This window comes from Copidosoma floridanum, unplaced genomic scaffold, assembly GCF_036245765.1.
Source record: "Copidosoma floridanum isolate Cflo_tuat_1 unplaced genomic scaffold, Cflo_Japanese_pri ptg000014l, whole genome shotgun sequence".
Lineage (NCBI taxonomy): Eukaryota > Metazoa > Arthropoda > Insecta > Hymenoptera > Encyrtidae > Copidosoma > Copidosoma floridanum.
The window spans coordinates 6,349,490-6,366,666 of record NW_028321891.1 but is presented as its reverse complement, the minus strand read 5'-3'; positions in this window follow the sequence as shown (position 1 = coordinate 6,366,666).

Sequence of the window (17,177 nt, the reverse complement as noted above, 5' to 3'; positions counted from 1 at the left end):
TGTCTCCATAATATGCGCGAGGCGACGTTCAAAGTCTTCCTCCGTGTAAATAGTCATCTGTCTTATTTAACGCCGGCCACATTCTTCTCCTCTCCCTCTCCCACGGCAGCTGTTACCTCTTTTTTTTTTCTCTCTCTCTCTCTCTCTCTCTTTCGACCATTCGTGTGGTAGAATTAAAAGGAAAAAATTAATACATCGGCTCTAAAATGTAAATTAGGCGCTGACTCGGCGGGTGCTGCGATGCGGCAATTAGTATATATTGTCCGTAAGCTATAAATACACTGCATCCGATATGCTTTTAAAATAATTGCATCAAGGAAATGAGTGAAAAAAGCTCTTTCTACATTCCCTCGATAACAACGACTCCGCAGAATTTGACATAGCGATGCTTTCACTATCGTGTTATCTTTTTTTTTTTTTTATTATTTCAATACGAATAAAAAAGAATCAACTTTGTTTTTCCCTGCTATTCACAAGCTGTCGTATATAGTGTAAGGAAGTTGATTTATTTTATGGGCAATGTTCATTTTTCTCCTCTCCGTGGTTGCGACGCGATCCCAATAACTGAATGTGTATGTACGCATACGTAACAATAAGCAATAAGAAAAGGAGAGAGGCAAAAGTTACACCACGTACATGTATCCAGGCCAAAGAGCGTCAAACGCTGACTGTGCAAACACACGGTCAAAGAAATCGTCGCCGCGATGCAAAAACAGCCATAAAACCAGCGTAATCCTAAAGGCACACACACACACACAGACGCGAGATTGCGCAACCATCCTTACGCGACTTTTCGAAAAAAACATCGGCTAGCTCTCGCTGTTTTAACCACAACTATACCATACTTACGCTCATGCGAGTGGAATCATCTCGCGAGTGCGCGCAGCAGTAGGTCTCTCTCTCTCTCTATTGTGCCCGCGTACACATTTGTATCCTTTGCATCCTTGAAGCCGCGACTAGAAATAAAACGACGAGCGCGAGGGATTTATGGGACGAGGCCGCGAGTGCGTCGTCGCTCTCGCACAGCTTCGTGTATACAATATGTTTGAGCGCGCGAGCGATCCTTTAATTTATGCCCCGCGTGCAACTGGAGCGACATTGCGCCCCGTGGAATCGATTTTTCCGCCGGCCGTTGTTTTATCCTGTGGCCTTTTTCATCTCCACGGTTGGTTCTCTTTGGCGATTGTCGCCACATTCCCCCGAGTAGATTTTCATCAAGAGATGATGCACCGGAGGTACATAATTGTTGCTTAGTGCATCACGAGGGGGGGAGAGCACGCGGTGGTGAGTAAGTCGTAACATCTGAATACGGGTGATGTGAATCATTGCTGCCTAGCTCCAAGACCCTCGACGACATCATACTGCCTACTGTTAATTTGGGACCGTTGATATCTCGTGTGGTTTGTTGCGCGTGTTAAAATTGACAGCTGCTGGGGGGGGGTGAATCACGTATGTGCGTACAATTCACACGAGGGGGTGTAAAAGGAGTTACACGGTAAACGTAGTATTATTGGGTAAGCCGATGCATGAGGGTCCATCTTCGTTGCTTGTCAAACACCACCAGCTCGAGGGAAGAACTTGATGGGGAAAAAAGCTCTGTTTTGACTGTTGAAAGATGATGGCATTAGACAATGAAATGAAAGACTATAATGTCTGGGATGTTTTTTATACACCGATAATAAGAGCAAGATACCTTTTTTTTCATAAAGCTTGGAAAATTAAAGAAACCCCCGTTTTTTGAGATGGTGCGTATCGATACATTTCTTTTTGTGACATAACGCATCACTTATTGTGTAGGTACACGTATACAAGCTTTTATCGACTGCGCGACGCGCTGCAGGCGTGTGTATGTATGTTTCGATACACCTACAGACAGTCGACCCACATCAGCCATCACGTCCCGGTGCTTTTCACGTGTCATTACATTACGAATCCTCTTACGCAGACATTACGCGGGAAAGAGCTACACATACACTTCTCGTGCGCTCGCTCGTTCACGCGGAAGGGGAGAGGGAGACCCAACAAAGTGACAATTTAAGGAGAGAGCCCTCAGCATCCCCCCAACGACGGACGGACGCAGTGGTAGCGCAGCGTCAGTAACACGAGAGAGGGGGGGTTGGGTGGGTGGGGTGGGGAAATACGTACGTGACACGCAATGAGCTGACGTGCAGTGTGTGTACTTACCTTCTCTGTGATGGCTACTATACCTCGCTATACCAGAGTGTGTCGTGCTGCACGAAATTAACTCGAGCCTCCCAGCAGTGTTCTCTTGTACTGAGCGATGTTTTTTTTCTTCTTCCTCTTTTTTTTTCTCTCTTTCTTTTTTGGCCTAAATGCGCCGACCTGCTCCAGCGTACCCATGTATACTCGTGTGCCTGCTGGGTGCACGATGCAATGGCCGAACGAGCTGATTTTGCATGTTAAACAATTTGGAGCGGACGAGCGAACAGCGCGTCTGCCTCGGATGATATTCGCGTAACATTTCGCTCGTGTTTGGGGTTTTACTCCGAGGGAGGTGGAGCTCGGGAGTTTATCTCGAAATTCCATGGGAAAGCACTGCTCTCCACATGATAATTTCACCATTGAATATCGTCTGGAGACTTTTTGATATTTGCACAGTCAATTTTTACTTTAATTATTGATACCATTAAAAAAACACATCATTCAGGTTTTGTTGTTATTTTTTATTTTTTGTAATATTTTATTATGTACTGTTTCATTTGTATAACAAGATTCACGTATAAATTACGCACATGTAACTGGAACGTCTTGTATTTTGATTGGAGTAAGAAAAATTAAATCACCCTTGAATCATCTACATTTTTTTAACTTTTGAATTAATTTTTCTTCACTCATTCACAGAGTCTGGGATACTTTTACTGGCTCAAACGATTTAAAGCGGATAAAATCTAGTATTCAAAACGGGAAATGTAACCCTCGCCTACCACTGAGCTGATTGGTTTTAGCAATGCAAATAGGAATTTTTTCCGCACCCCCGTCTTACGATAAAATTAGGTGTATTGTGCTGAATACTAGTTTTTTTTTTCTTTTTTTTTTTTTTTTCTCGGTTTTCTCAACGTTTTGTAACGATTTTTTCGTCGCGGAAGTGGTATACATTTTAACTTTGCAATCCAAGAATAATATCACTAAAAAAAAAGTTCTTTAGAACCAAGAAAATATTTGCTAGAATAATATTATATAAATTTCGTTTAAACAATATTGTAGAGATTATTAGTTACTTGGAACTATATTATAGTAAATATTTTTATGATTTCAAGGAATTTTTTTACAGCGTAAAAAGTGATGTACTCATGAAATATGTATTTATAAAAATAAAAAAATTACAACAGCTCCGTTTTCATATTCCTCTTTTTTTTGCGTAATTTTAACAATGTAATTACGCAAACAGCACGGTTTCTTTAATTAGAAGCGGAGAAGGAAAAAAATCACTAGAGTGTGATAAGGAGTATTATATAGTACCACAAAAGAGATAAAGAGAATCTTGGGGAAGGAAAATGAAAAAGAAATAATAAAAGGCAGGGACCGAATTAATTTCCAGTTGGAGGCAAAAGAAGTGGGAGAGGGAAGGCCAAATGAAAGGAAATTGGCCTCTATCTTGGGTCATTTTCTTGATTGCGACGTCCAACTCTCTCACTCTCTTTTTACCTCTACGTCTCTGTGAAAACTTAATTTTACGCGGGGATGATTTTAAAAAATCCTAATCATCAAAAGCGTCTCGCTGTACTCGTATTTTTAAAAAATTCCCACCCCAGCTCACGCTGCAATTTTTTTTCCGTTTCCAAGCACCATCTATACCGATATTCAAATTCCCGAAGACTCGCTATCAATTACAATTTCTGATCTCGAAGGAGAAGAAAAAAAAAAAAAAAAAAACTTCCCCTCAGCGTCAAGCTCTAATTATGATGAATCCACGCTGCGAGCGTCTCTCCCCTGCTCATTTTTTCCCCCGAGGTATTATCGCTAGCCGGCTGCAGGAAAAGGAGCTAAAAGGAGGTAAAAATCGCGCGATTATTAGTTCCGACGCACGTAGCGCGCGCACCGAAAAATCCACGCTCCAAAGGGAGAAAAGGCTTTAGCGTAGAGAGAAAGACAGGGTTCTTTTCGGTCGGGAGTCACGTAACGGGTCCAAGAAGAAGAAAAGCAGAGGAGGATACGTCCAAAGCTAGCCCGCAGCTCTGTCTCTCTTTTCTGCCGTAGGATCGTGGCATGGGAGCTGAGACGTGCGCGAACGAGGAAAAATCCTGGCGTGTATATAGGGACGGTATAGCCCAACACGACGATACCCGTCACACTTCTCTGTGATGGCTTTTCATGGAAAACGTATACAGCCACTTCCGGAAGGCTGTCTCTCTCTCTCTCTCGAGGCGCGAGGAAAGATATGCACGGCAAATTTTCTTTGTCGTAAAGACACGTGGGGAGGGTTTTCGCGTCTTCTTTGCCGTTTTGTCGTCTGTCTGAAAAATTCAAATTTTCCATTTTTTTGCAGCTGATAAAAATGTCGAGGGGGGAAAATAATTAATGGAGTCAATCGAGACGATCTTTACCACACCAATCTTCGTCGAGTTTTTTCTTCTCGTGATTTGTTTTGATAAATACTTGCAATAGATAACATTCTGTCGCGTAAAAATTGCAGTCATGTCTCAATTGAAAAGAAACGTGTAAAAGGACACACGTAATGTGAAAATAAAATAAAACAATGAAAAATTAGCTGTAGGGCAATTGTTTCATCGATTTTTATCCTTCGAGTGAAAGCGAAGCAGCACGAGTGTGTGGCGTCTGGCTTAAATTGCTGATTCCTTATTTATTTGTCTCGCGCGTCTCTCGTACACTCACGGCGAGCAGCATAAAACATCCCAAGGGACAACAGGGACGAGGGTGGAAAAAAGGGCAAAGCGAGAAATAGGTTGGTCAGGATGATCCTCCATTCTCGGCCGAGGGCGCGCGTGTGCGGGCAAATAATATCCGAGCCGGCAAAGGAAAAGTGCACGGAACGAGTGGTGTGTATGTGTGTGTGTGTGTGTTGCGGGAGGAAGCAGAAAAAACTAAGCATGAAATTTCACTTATAGCCATCGGCGCTGCGCGGAGACTTAAGATCCACTCGTGTACACGTCCCTTTCTCGTATTCCGGGGATATCGCTCCCCCGTATAACTGTTGGGCAATTTTAAAGCAATCTTTGGCCGTAGACTTGCAACTTTTTCAACTTTTGGCGAATATGTACTCGAAATGCCGAGAAAGAAAGAAAAAGTCTCGGGGAGGAGGTACTTTTTTTTTTCTTCGCTGCTGAGCAAAGCGCGTGGGAGAAAAGTGTCTTCGCATTTCTGCAAAAAAAAAAAAAAAAAAAAAAAAAAAAATACTCCGACACTTGAGCGTTTTTTTTATAAAGAAACTATTTGGAAACGAGACCAATAAAATTATCCTTAAGTTTACATTTCTCATTAATTGTTACTTGTTACATAGAAAATTTTAATTTTTGCATTACTCAATTAAATTGTATCAAAAAATAATCATGTTCTTTATTCTTAGTTCTTTATTTCTTAGAATATTCATAAACAAGTCATTTTAAATTAATTTTTTCTTTTTAACCTTTCACTGAATTTCGTCAACACTCGTGGACTTCTGATTCATCGAAAAAAAAAAAAAAAAAAAAAAAAAAAAAAAAAAAGAGCACTGACAAAAACACTGATGTAAAAAAAATTTCGGCGACGGAAACAAAAAAAATTATCACGGACGAAAACATCTCGGGCAAAACGAAGAAGAAACTTGCGGTAGGAAACAAGCAAAGTCGAACGGAAAAGCATCAGCGTACCAACTTGGTTTTTCCACGCGAGCCAAAGAAGAAAGAAATAAAAACAACGCACGAACGAGGAGAGACGAGATAAGAAAAAATCATCCTTAGTTTCGCGTCCAAACGGACTTGGAAAGGAGTTCGACTTCATCGATACTCACCCATACGCAGATACGCTTCCAATTATCCCACGAAATCGTCCTCGCTCCGGCTTCTACACAATGTGTGCTGTTTGCGACGAGTCCCAAAGCTCTGATCTCTTCTCGTGCCGATTTATTTGACAACTTTTCTCCGTTCCCTTCCCCAATCCTCGATCATCTGGTCGTTCTACGATAAAAAAAACTGAGTCCACCTCGTGACATGGTCGTACACATACCGAGTTAGAAAAAAAAATCAAATGATAAGTAAAAATGTATAGCGGAACGCCTTTGTTTTCCAGCTCCGTGTGATTTACGGGGGACGTTAGGTACGGCGTGCCCCAAAAATGCAAAACCGCGCGCAACAATAAAACCCTCGGCTAAACAGTCGCGGGCCCCCTTCTACCCTTGTTTACAGGGACACACCTGTTGTAAATTACCCACCAAAGTACACGCGAAAGAGGAACAAACGAAAAAAAAAGGTCCACGGGCGCGTTGAAAAGGTGGGAACGGCCCCTACGGATCAGTGACGCCGGAGAACGGGGGGGATGATGCAAAAGTGGCGTCGCAAAAAGAAAAAAGTCGAGGGAGAGAGGGATGTTAGCGGGTAGCGTTGAGCCAGATGGATCGGCGATCGTTTGTCGTTCTTAGAGCCCTCTTTTCCCCCCCGCCACGGGGAGGCCCGCGTTGATATTCACCGACTGATGCCGGAAAAATGACCCGATTAGTTTCCCGAGGGGTAGTCCTCTCCGCCAGTGGGACGTGCTCTCAACTGCGATCCCTGGGTGCACGTGTATATACAAATCCCCCCCCCCAGCGAAAACACGGTTTATGCGTTTTTGGCTCAAAATATTATCGAGGTATTACTATCACGGACTCGTGCGGCTCTATACTGCACTTTTTATGTTTCTTTCCTCCTCCAAAGCGATACGAAGGGGGTGGCCCCGATGGAGCATAAATTTCAATAATTCACGAGAAAGAAATCTTCACGCACGATGAAAAATGCAACACAATTCCTTCCCACCGCGGATGCGCATCGTCACGGTCGCCTTTTAAAAAATTCCTCGCTCGAGAGAAATGCACGCGGCGTCTCAATTTCGCTCCGTTTCGAGCGAAAACACGTATCGGCCCGAGGAGGTGCGTAATTTTTACAAAAATGCACGGAAGACGTGGGGGGGGGCTCTGCAGAAATAACACGCGACGCAATTTTCCCATTTGCACTGCGTCCTTGCCTTCTTCTTTGTTCGCCTATACCTACAAATATATACACCAGCTCGGGGAGGGAAAAAAAAAGTAAGCTCGCGCCTCTCGATACCGTGTAAATGTATATACGGGTGCACGTGCAAGCGCTTGAATATGCAGAGCGGGACCAGTCATTTGTAACACCGTGAGCCTCGATGCTCTCCCTCCTCCTCCTCCTTTATTTCAAATAAAAGAGCCGCCTCTCGCGTTATCACGTGCTCTTCCTCAGACACTCTCCGTCTTTCGCCGAGCCTGTAATCGAGTTTTCCTCTCTTCTTGGGCTGCAAATGGAAAAATTGCCACCCAACTCGGAACAGGGCTTTTTTTTTCTCCCTCAGATGCTAATCCGAATTAAATGATAATATGCTCGACGTGGATGTGTCGTGATGATTGCTGTCGCATCTTTCACGCGTACACTGAGCACCGGTGCTCAGCCATATAGGTACCTTTGTTTCTTCGACCGTAGCCCTATTTTTCACGTTTCCCTTCGTCCGGATGTGAGATGTATTTTTTTCCCCTCGGACCCTATAAAATGAGATCCTCCCTCGAGACCTGCGAGACGAAACAATACGTGGCCGGCTGTGCTTATCGGGTTTTTTACGAGTGTTAAAATGACTGGGTACGATCGAACTCTCAGCTGGACCATTTGGGGGAAAAATACTCTACCCCCTGCTGTTGCTGATTGAGACGTTGGGAAGAGGATGAGCCGAGGGATCTCTCTTAGTCGAGGACGCGCCAATAAAGAGGTTAATTTTAAAAATATATGTGCCCGTCCATCGGAGCAGTAAAGTTAAACACAGACCCGGTTAACCGGTCCGGTAATTGAATTTTTCTCGGCTCGTTGTTTGAGGATCCGGTTAATTGGACCTATGGTATTTTTTTCGTTGCAGTTGTGCATATACTGTAGAGAGAGAAAAATTTTTGGGCAATAATGCATCCATAAATTCGTGATGCGAGAAATTTTCTCGATTTCAAATATACATGTATGTATACACCCCTTCCCGAATGGCATTCATCTCCGTTTGCAGGAGTTATACTCTGCGTAATTCCAATTAAAATTACCCACACGCCGTGCGCGGAGGAGCGTACGCGATCAGCAGCCATCGGCAATCACGGCTCCAATCAGCGCGTATGAAAATGGACGAACAATCAAAGGAGGAGCAGCGGTGCAACTGGCCTTTTCGTTACGCGATTTGAATATCGAGCCATTTTTTCCCGGATAATCCCACCAGCCAATGAATGACGCAGCCTTTAGTCAGTCGGTGTACGAAATGAATTCCCATTTGTGTGTTTTATATGTACCCGTGTGCGTTTTTCTTTCTAAATGCCACGCGTTTTGGGAAAAACCGATGAACGCAAATTTTTGGCAAAGCTTTGGTTGTGGTTCTCGACACAAGGGCTATACAAAATCTGTAGCGAGAGTCAATGAGTCAGAGGTGCTTAGTCATTTCCAATGTTTTTCTAATGTATAGATATATTATACATATGTAAGATACGTATTTATGATCCGATTAGACATCCAGTTGCGAACAAAGTAAGTTAAACGGGCTCAACTATGATTTCTAAGAATATACCTATCGCGAGTCGGATAGGTCATTGATGTTACGACTCATCGTCATAGCTGAGTGGTGAGGAATACGTTTTTTTTTTTTTTTTTTTTTTTTCATACGCTCTAATTACATCATAAACGTGCTTACTCATACGATTATCATCACTGTTGTTTGTCTCCTTAAAATAAGGTGTAGATACACTGTCCTGACATTCACCCACGAAAATCCAACATATCTACACGTTGCTCATAGCGCAGGTAAATTGTATATTTATCCAATAATCTTCTATCGTAATATTTTTTTCTTAGTTTTTTCCTTCGCCTACGAAACAGTCCAAGTAAACTAGCTGTTGATCAACGCGGCTCTTCCTGTACCGAGTAGGTCCCATAAAAGTAGAATAAAAGCAGGAGAGGATTAAACGCGGGGAACAAAAAAAAACACTATAGTCTGTATATCCGCTGCTCATGCGCCGTGAGAGGTGAGTCTTGGGCGCGAACTTACAAAGGCTCTAGATACTGTACGTCACAGCGCATCAAAACCTCCCAGACGACATCAGCAGCGTTGGCCGTATTTTCAAGGACACTTGCCAACGTTATACAGCAGTTCGCCATCACGTCCAGCTTCTGCTGCACACATGTACACACGTATAGTCAGCCGAAACGTCGTCGACGACGACTGGGACGTCGTACGTGCCATTAGAGCAGAGAGAGAGAGAGAGAGAGACGTAGTTCCGCGTCGAGCCATTGTCTCTCCTCCCTATTATATACCTCAGCGTTAATGCACACTAGCAGGAGGAGGGAGGGTGGGTTAGCCGTATAAGCCGCGAGAGAGCCAACCCAGCGCCTTACCTCCTCGTCCTCCCTATCTCCCCCTCTCGCCCGTAAACACTAAGCACGTAAATTCGGCTCGAGTGCCGCGTTAAAGGGAGTAAAGGTCCTTTGCCTTCCTCTTCCCCCCCCCCACCCTCTATCTCGAGTGTCGGTTTTGCACTTGACGTCACCAAGGGAGACGGTGACTCTCGATCTCTCTTTGTCCCGGTCGTTTACGCTCGCGGTCCTTTTCCCCGCGCTAACGGGATGTATCGAAAAGAAGAAGAAGAAAAGTAAAAAAGAAGAACCCCCGGACGGGATTGGGGAATATCGGATTTGGCTATACGGACAGAAAAGGGAAGTAAGTGTATTTGGACGAGCCAGAGGTGATGGCTGTACTGCCGCTATTATACCTCCATGAGTCTACGTGTCGATAATATAGTAAACAATGTTTATACACAATATACGGTTACAATATCTACAAGTTGAATTGTCATCCTCCCCCCCCTTTCCGTTGTCTCGGCTATAGACGTACCAGCGTATGCTAGACGATTCATAACCCGCATAGTTTAATATCGCGCGGGAGAACCAGCCGCCAGGGCGTGAGGTTTGACTTGAAAAGCTTGCGCGCTTCTTATTGAGCCCACGTCGTCCCTGTCCGCGCCTTCATGAAGAAATACGAGCGTTTGAGTACGTGACTCGGGCGCGCGTACACACAGAGCCGGCGATGGAAAGTAATAATAAATAATCAGAGCAGAAGCATCGGGTAACGTGCCACGGGGATGTACAGGCAAAGGGGGTAGGGGGAAAAAAAAATAAAAAGTTTGAAGACGGTGGTGAGGAAAAAAATACAGTGGTGCCTATATGTATGTGCGGATACGAAATGACGAGCAAACAGGTGAGAGGATCCCAAAGTTGTACCACCAGCCGCGTTATATGTGTAGCTGCGCGAAAAAGAAGCTCGGAGCTGCGGGGGTATCGAGAAGAAGAAAAAACGTGCCGGGAATATCGAGTACGTGCATACACCCACACGCTCGAGAAAATTGAGCTTCGATGACGCGCTCGTGTAGAGTATCGTGGGTGCCACAGCGAACCGAATTGGCTTGTATTTACCGATGGACTCGCAAAAAATTCCATGATTCAGCTGGACCCTCCTCATCAGCTCTCTCATGTGTATAGGTGGTTTTTTTTTTTTTTTTTTTTTTCCTCCAAAGGGTCGTTTGGTTTTGTATTTTCATCGTTCCGGGCGAAGCGCCGAGCGCGATGTATAAATATGTCAGGAGCTGGACGTTAATCAGGTCGTTTTCAGAGGGAGGGTCGAAGAGACGTAACGAGTGTGTGCTTTAAACTCTTTTTTTTTCAAATTTATTTTAGATTTATTTTCATCGCAGAGAAGGGCTTTGGTGTGCGTATATAGTGATGCCGCTGAAGGAATCATGTCGATGAAAATTTCAATTTCGTTCGAGCTTTGTTGTAAACGTGTTTGAGAAATCATTTTATACGGATAATTATGTACGGATTAAAATTTTTTGGTATAAGAGTATGTACAAGCACACTTTGGGAAGTAACGCGCGAACCCGAGGACGCTGCGGAATATAAATGTGCCTCACACGCCCATAACGTGTAACTCTGTGACCTACATTACCGTTATTACCGTTTGAATAAATGCACAACGAAGTACCTCTGTGTATTTACAACCTTAGCCGCGTACAACGCGCAACTTCAAGTACCCGAGATTATTTTACATTTTAATTATTTTAATCGATGCACTTGGTGAAATAATTTTGCGGGCAATGTTAATTAATACAAACAAAAGGAAACGATCGAACGAACCGAGAGCCTCGTCTATTGTATATATTACACGTAAAATTGTATGCTACTGCGTCCACTCGGAGCAAAAACACGTCTTTTTCGTTAATTATTTTCAGCTCGTACTTATGCTGATCCGTTATTTCACGAGTAAGGTTAATTAACTAATCGTAAATGACAAAAAAAACCCACTTGTACGTCATATGGACATTGATATGTTAATTTGGGTAGTCCCAAATAAACAAAATTAAAAAAGAAAAAGTAAATTGAATTCCCTCTCCTCATCATGTAAGAGAGCAATGAGTTTAATTGCCGGTTAACGCACGGGGTCAAAAGCCACTACTGCTGCTGTTGCGGGAATTCGGTGTCGCATAGTTCCGAATCAAAAGCAAATAGGAGGGAAAAAAAGGCAGAAGGATAAAGACCTGTCGTCAGCGAGCTCGTACGTTGCGCGCGTCGTCGATGGGGGTATGACGCGTATATGTAACACTGCTGCGTGTGATGTATACCTTCCTGCATTCCAGGCTCACTGGAGCCCCTTGTAGCTTCAATTGACGCGGAAATAAGAAAAATCAGTTTTAATTTTTTTTTTTTTTTTTTTTTACCTACTCCCCTACACGTGCTGTACGAGGCCTTCTTCCTATATGTCTGTAATGTGTTGTATAATATAATATGTAGTGTAGAGAGGTACGGAGCTCGCGGGCGTGTAACGTCGCGCTGATCTGGCAGGCGCGGGGCCTTAATTACGAGCTTCATCGCCGCTGTGATGGTGATATGATGATCTCAGCTGGCGATGACGGGCGCGCGCGAGTGTCACGAAAATTAGAAGCCCCCGCCTCGTGTATCATTATTATTATCATTATTGCGTTACTGTAGAGGGTCTCGTCGTCGGGGATTTGAATTTTAAACGCGTGCTCGGGCACACGTGCGTTTTTTACGTTGCTTTTAATTTGCCCTGTATGTGTATGTACGTACTTGTACTTTACGGTGCCATCACTGTCAAAAAGCACGTACGTTGTTCATGTGATCTCGTTTTTCAGCTGTTTGTCCAAGATCGTCGGTCGGGTGTACAGAAATAATTAAAATCTTGAAATAAAATCAACAATCATCTCGTGCACTGTAAGCGAACTCTATAGCTTCGGAAGGGGAAAAAAAAGAATCGACAACCATTGCGATCCAGCTTAAGCGCAGGATGGAAGAAATCCCTCTCCAACGTATGGGCCGCACTAATCAATACCCGTCTCGTCAAAGCAATGAAAAACGAATGAAGCAAGAAAGGGGAAAAAAAAAAATATGCATCGCACGTCTCACGGTATTGGCGCAGTATCGCGTACACCCGTGATTCACCGCGGAAGTCGCGCGTATTAATTTTTTTTTTTTTTTTTTTTTCCTCCTTTTTCCTCGCTCGGTGGAGTGGGCTCCAACTAACGCGAACGGACAATTAGCTGGCTCGATTATTGAGTCGCGATAGAGTGCACACACACGCGCGTATATACCGTAGTGTACACATGGAGGACGCGAAGAAGAGAGCACGTATCGGATAGTTGCGCAACTTTGTCTTCTCCCCCCGCCGTGCAGTCGGGGCATCCGGCGGGCGCAATTTGTATCGCACCCACCGGGGACCTCGAAATCAATGGCTCTGCCATCTTGCGCGTGTTTGCATACATATATACACGTGCACACGAATGTGTGTGTGTGTGTGTGTGTGTGTGTACACAAGCGAGAGCCGAGCGGCAAAACTAGTTTAAGAGACGTTAGCTGCAATTTTCGAGTCTCCCGCGCGCCTCGCGCGTATTTTCGAAAGTGTTAATTGCGAGGAGCTCTCGGTACACCAGGTACGAGAGATTGGATTTTTCCCTTGCGCAAATTTTCGCGCTTTTTTTTTTCTTTTTTTTTTTTTTCTTTTGCTGACCTCCTTTGCTTTTTTGCACGGGAGAGCGTGGGTTTTACGATGCATAATTTGAAAAGCAATAACAACGAAAGAGCACAAAACAAAAAAAAAAGGAATTTGACAAAACAACGTTAACTCAGGGCAAAAGATATATACGCAAGTGTATAACTTTAACGAAAATCAGTCAAATGGCAAGTTGACGAGGGAAAAGGGGGGTAGCACAGCAGCCGTAGAAGAATACGTGTGGATAAACATTAGTAGGAACGCGTGTTCGCGCACTAAAGAATATATATACGAGTGAGCTGCAGTACATATATATATATGTAATATAGAAGTGAGCAGGAGAGCGAGCAAATTGCTGCACTTGTTCTTCGTTTGTGAAATAATGTGCTCCGGTTGGGAGTTTTACATGTATTTATACGCTGCCACACGCGTAGTAGGTATAGGTACAACTGTTTCAACCTCTTTCGCATTCCGCGTATACATGTATGCGTCAATGCATGGTTAGCCGACGAATTTCATGATAACGTAACGCGCTCCCCGCAACTCGTGTATTATATTATACGAGACGTGTTAAACAGGAGCTCTCTCTCTCTCTCTCTCTTTCTCGAGTGAGTCCCGTCTTTCTGGTCCTCTTGCCTTTTTGCACACGTACGGTTTACTTTTCCCCCTTTGCATGTACGGCCAAGTGTGTTTTCTTTGCCAAATGGTTGCACGTATGCGTGCTGATGACAAAACTACGAGCTCGAGTGACTCATGACTGGGTTTTCTAATCTACCGCGGTTCTTTCCTTTTTTCTTTTCCACAAGTGCTTTTGACGCTTTGTCGACTCTTTTCGAGTTACGAAACTGTGAAATGCAAATGAGCTTTTCGCATCGGCTGTTTCACACGTTCTAATCATACGTAGCCTATTCTCTCTCTCTCTCTCTCTTCTAATTTTCATTTTTTTCGAATGCATCGCTCAAACTTTATTGTTTTCATGAAAATTGCAACTAAAAATATGTATATATATACACACCTCCCAGTTATGTACATAATAGGTCATTCCATTTTACCTGTCTGAGTAACTGCATCTTATCTAATAGAATTATATTTCTAAAGACATATTATATTACAATACATTTTAGTATTAATGGTACGCACACCGCAGAATTTGTTACACTAACTCTAAACTATAAACTCACTTGAATTAATTGTACTTTGTTTTATATGAGGGACTGGCTTGGCATATTTTATTAAGTTCATCGTAATATCTCTGTAAACCATTAAAGTTTTCGATCTTCTTCTGTTGCAGACACCCGCTCACCAACCATCAGGAGCTCAAGGATCATGTAAGTACATATTTAAATACAAAATAATTTTGAAAACACATACACCACGCACCAATACTAAAATTTACCAAAATTTATATTCCAACAAAATCCGCTTCGTAACTCCAAATCACTCGCGAAACGAGCCCAAAAACGCAAACAACTTCCGCGCTCTCGAACAAGTCAAAACAGCCATCGAAAATTCCACTCGCACCCGACAAAACCAACAATCCGGCAAGCAAGCGTGTTCTGATTTCCCCAAATTTCTAACTTGAAGAATTCCACGGCTGATGGGAGCCGTCAGTCCCAGAAACTCCCCGAAAACGCGGTGGGGCTCAGCCCCACGAAAAGACAGCCTATATATACATAACGAACGCGTACAGTCGTCACCGCCGTTTAGTCCCGGCATCAATCGTTCCTCGGTCTCCTGCACAACTCGCAACTCACCGTACCTAGAGGCACATCGCGCGTACACCTCGTACACTCTGCCGGTCTTTCCCGACGATCGAGCAATCAGTCGTTCGCACCGCGTTGGCGACGTTATAGGTGATGCCTGCAGCTGAGCATATCAACACGAAATTCGTGGCTCGTTTCGCAAAGTGCGTACACCCAAACAAACACGCACACTGACACACGCCCATCGACGCAAAAGCAATCTGCAAATAGGTTTCGCTAGGATCCGACACGGAGACGTGTGGGCTTAGCCCCCCTACACACGCCAGTCGCACCAGTCAGTTCTCGTTTGGGGCACCCTCGGCTAATTGATCCCCGTCTGTCGATGCCTCGACTCGCATCTCGCTCGTCACGCGTATACTTTACGCGCTCGCGAAGGTGTTTTGGGGCCATGAATCTTTCCTCCGCTGGTACAAGGTACGACACTATTGACGAGCGTCGCTGCTCCTTGACACTTTGCTTGCCTTGGAGGTTTATTGCACGCGTGTGGAAAAATCAGGTACGAGATCGTAAAGAGGTCCCACTCGGTATACCGACCCACGCAGCTCGCGAGATTTGCAAGCCAGCAATAAAAAATCTTCCTCATTGATATATACGTATACAGTTCGACGGAGAACTCGCGTGTGTGGGTATACCTTGCGGACAAAACAAATCGAGTGTAACAGCGCGCCGGGCAAACTGATTGATCATTCGCATAGTTGCACCGTACATACACGAGCATTGTAATGATGTGCGTGTATACCCGCTAAATGCGTCTCTTTGTAAACTGGGTGTCTCAGCAGGGGCCCACATGACCGCTCGCATAATATGCACCGTAAGTACAGTTGTTGGAGGCTGTCTCTCTCTCTCTCTCTCTCTCTCTCTCTCGACAAACCGTGATTTATCACGCGGTAATAAAAGCCAAGCGTATATATATATACAATCGCGTTTTTAACGTTTGTGCGCGTGCTGACTCCGTGCAATGGCCTTGTCGGCGAATAATCGCGCACGTGCGACACAATGTATCTATTATATTTCTATCTATTCATTGTTGCGCAACTGAACGATTGCCGACTCTTTCGCGCGTATTATATACTCTATTTTTTACCTCCATTTCTGTTGGTAGGTGCAACGGCTCTTTTTTTTTTTTTCGTAAATTGTGTATCGGAGGAGGGGGTATGCGCTTGATTACGGTGGTGGTGCTGATTAATGCCACGGAATTTCGTCGAGTTGCTCAACTGGATTAACTGGACGAAGAGAGAGAGAGAGAGAGAGGCGTTGATGTAATTTATATCGCGATGTTAATTAATTGCAGAAATTATGGACTCTTGGATGCCGAGTCGGTGTATCATGTCGCGCGTTGTTTGTAACGTAGGTATTATTTTTTTTCCTTTACTATGGAACAACATTTATAGGTGATGAATAATGGCGCTTCGATGGAAAAGTATGATTTAATGGACCCGCGTGGACATGCGTCCATACGTAAAGACCGTCGACTGCGGGACTAATTTGAATTTTATTGCTTACGGAGTTCTTTGAATGATCTTTTTTTCATTCAAGCCAGTGAGCTTTCATCGATCGAACGTCGTGTACGTCATAAAAGCTCACCCAATGAAAAAAAGTAGATCTTTCGGAGAGAGTAAAAAACCAACTAACATAAGGTAAATGCATTCAATTAACCACGATTCAATTACACGATTTGTGATACTTTACGACCCGTGACATTTCACCACGTAAGTATATACTGGGCTGTAAAATTAATACAGTCCCAGATGGTCGTAAAACAATTCGCGCTCCCGTGGAAAATTATACACCAGTGCTTTATCCCCTTTGCACCCATTACCCGCATCCATGCGCTCGTCCGAGGGAAGCCAAAGTTACACCGAAGCACGCCATCGGCTCCGAGTACGAAATCCACGTCAGCTGCCTTACACCGGTAACGAGTCGTTCTCAACTTTATGATGTACATTATTACACGTGCCCACCCAGAACATTGTCAAATTCAATCTCTACTTGCCCTACTGACTCCTCATCATTTTTTCCACAGTTAAAGTCCCGATTGAGCGTCCCCCGAAGCAACGACCTCGGGATTAATTGTAAAACATCGCTTCCGGTTCCGGTGAGCCTTAACACGCGAAAATGAAATATCGTTGGTCCGTTCGACTTTGCCGTGGTCCTTATACGTTACAC